Source organism: Triticum aestivum, chromosome 7B (genome assembly GCF_018294505.1).
Source record: "Triticum aestivum cultivar Chinese Spring chromosome 7B, IWGSC CS RefSeq v2.1, whole genome shotgun sequence".
NCBI classification, from domain to species: domain Eukaryota; kingdom Viridiplantae; phylum Streptophyta; class Magnoliopsida; order Poales; family Poaceae; genus Triticum; species Triticum aestivum.
In genome coordinates, this window is record NC_057813.1 from 24868426 (window position 1) to 24871697 (window position 3272).

Sequence of the window (3272 nt, forward strand, 5' to 3'; positions counted from 1 at the left end):
ATAGTTGGCTTGTGAGACATCCTTATGTGGATAAAAAAACCATACCTAATCCTGACATGGAAAACTAGTCATGTTAGATCCTTAGTTGGATTACAGGTCTAAGTTGCATAGGGTGTTAAAAAGTCTAAAACAACACTAATTAAAGGCCCAAGAGAAGCCCACCAGAGGTGGGCACTAGCACTCCAAGCATTCTATATATAGGATACATCTACCCTCTTATTCTCTCACAAAACACAACGAGATACAACTCCCCCCCTCCCCCATTCAACTAGCCCATTCAGTTCTCTCTTTTCCCCTTCTTGCATACAATCATCTCCATGGCTAGTCCATTCGGTGTCTTGGTTTGTCTACTCATAGTGCTACCACAAATCCTTGCTATTTCTAGCCCCATCGACGAGATTGCACCTCTTAAGACATGTCAGTTCCCTTGTATGACCGAGGTTAACTTGCACTTGTTCTTGCACCAATTCGTCGACGGGCCAAACAACCCAAACCGCAATGAGGAAACCTTACTCCAAGCAAGTTTTATTTTTGGGTTTGGGACGACGGTAGTCCATGACTGGACTCTTACTAAGACAACAAATTCCAGAGACACGGTTGTTGCACGTGTACAAGGTGTGCATGTCCAGGCTGGTTTAACCAAGCCTAACAGATGGTACACAACTCATAACATAGAGTTTCAGCAAGGAAGGTAATATGTTTTGCTACTTTTCAATATCTAAGTATATTTCATGAGTTCTTTGCATGCAACATTAAATTTATGTCCTTACCTGTACTATATTAATAAGTGTGCATTTGTCAAACTCTACATGCACTTCTGACCCTATGACGGAACTTTCTATTTTGAACATGAAACAGGTTTGCGGGGTCCACCCTTCAAGTGATGGGATAACCGCAGGTTTGGAAAGTGGGCAGTGGTCTATTGTCGGTGGAACTGGTCAATTCATTATGGCACAGGGTATAATAAGTTTCACAAATCATCCGGCCTCTACTTTTGAAGATGGTATTAAAGAACTCAATATTCGTGTACGCTTCACAAGGGATATTACACAAGCCGTAAGTATAATATTATGAGTTTATATTCAAATTCGTGTGCTCTATTTGTTGAAGAGAAATGGATTGTACCATACATATTATCCTACTGAAATTGCATTACATTAAGATATTTGTGGACATTCAAGTGCAAATGCATTAAATGAGGTTCTGTTTTAACAACATTAGCCATATTTAACTAAATCAAATGCTTGTTGAATGTTTTGTGCATTTAGTTTATAGGGTGTTGCATATCAAGTAATGAAGCTTTATGTACGAATGCTTGACATGACACTAGCCATGGTTTCACTTTTCGTTGCAGGCTTGAGGTGCATCTCGTCCCTTGAAAGACTAGCGCCAATGTCAGTAATTTGATGGGGAAATGTGTTTGCATTTTGCTTGTAGTGTGATGGGTCGTTGTTGTGGTCTGCCTGTGTCATTAGAGTATGCGTTAGCTAGCATACCCTCTTTCTATCTTTCATTCAAAATATCATGTGGGTTTCTCGCATGGTGGATATCCAGTCCATAATCTTTGTCAACCCATCTGTTTGTTGGTGTCTATGTAATGTCTTGGATATGATGTGGAATAATGGAGCTTGTTTGTTTGAGAAAGTGTTATACCCACATAATTATATTATTTGTGTTAATCATGAGACAAGCATATATGAAAACTTAAAGCAAAACAAATTAATGAACACAAGACCACCGTTATTCATACACTTAACAGTGTCTATCCCGAATGCAGTTTACCTCAAGGACTATAAGAGCCCCATTATTTTCCACAACGTCTAGAATAATTGCCAACAAAGATATCACCCAGGCGGCCATGACATAATGCAATTATATAAAAATGATAGCCATGTTATTTGGTAGCATCGACAGATGCATATACATGTCTTGTACTCTTTTAATAAATACACAAAAGATTTATGCATTGATGTATTGCAAGGGAAAAAAAAATTATGCATGGTATAGAATTGAGGCTCTTAACCACAAGGACCTAGGCTCGACCTTGTCTCGAACAACGCAGGGCTACAACGGCTATACTTCCTCCATAAAGAAATATAAGAGTGTTTAGGAAGAGCGGCATTACTGAGATGGGCGGCATCTGAACATGTTATCTTGGTCCTACGTCCAGCTCCAGGGATTTGTGCTAGTGGGTCCATGACAGGAAATACGGGTGGAAGAAATTGACGTCGACTGGTGGTATACGGGGATGAACAGTGATGTATGCCAGCGCCCGGGCTCGTCTTTTTGAAATGCACGTTACGCTGACGAGCCGAGCTGTCGATCGGGTCCGTCACGAGAACCTGACCCAAGGATCAGAAACATAATCACACTGTCTGCTGCTTAGACACGCGTCGTCTGCTGCAGGGCCAACCAGCGGCCCAACACGTGTCCTGACAGACCCCCACCACTCAAACAACCACAATTCCTTTTTCCGAATTTACAGAATATCTTTTTGCCTTGCCTTATCCAGCAGACTGTTGCTGTTCCACACTCCATAGCCTCTCCTTGTACAGCTCCGTGAAAGATGATTCCGACAAGGTGAGGTCCGCCGCTCGGCGCCGTAGCTGGCGGCCAGATGGGAGCTGTCGCGGCTAGCGCCGCCCGCCTCCGACCTGCTGCACCCCGTGGGGCAGTGGCCTTGACTGAAGGCAAGATGGGGTCTGTGCAAGCTAGCTCCGCTTGCTTCAGCCGCGCTGCGCCGCACGGGGTTGTATCCTTGGCCGGTGTGAAGTCGGAGGGCGTCGCGGGTAGCACTGCCCACGTCCAGTGCGTCCAAGGCTGCGGCCGACCAGCTCCCTCGTAGAAGGTGGAACCACAGCGTGTGCACCCAGTCGGCGGGCGAGGCCGTGGCCGGTGGCGAGATGCCGCGGGAGGTCGTTGGGTCACACTTGAAGAAGCATGAGCTCGATGCATCTCAACAGGCAAAGGTGATTCTAGTTGCTTGCTTCAATCCAACGTTTTGGCTACCGAATCCCAAGAAAATACCGAGGGTGGGCGAGAAACGTGGATACCGTGGTTACCGTAAAATTCCGAGCAAAAGCCGCTCGAATTTTTCAAAAGTAATTTGAATTCAAATTTTTCTGAGCTAGGAATATATAAGTATTGAGCTCAAGTGGTTCACAAACAAGGTGTTCGCGCAGTGGCATGTTCTCGTCGTACGTCCTCAACGTATGCAAGGTCGTGGGTTCGATTCTCTAACCTTGAGTTTTAGAATATTTATTTTAGAATTG

General features: G+C 44.4%; 1 pseudogene; it reads left to right on the forward strand.

Moving 5' to 3' along the window:
• Window positions 1-242: 242 nt before the first annotated feature.
• LOC123156260 (dirigent protein 6-like) lies at window positions 243-1464 on the forward strand (annotated as a pseudogene).
• The last annotated feature ends 1808 nt before the right edge of the window (window positions 1465-3272 follow it).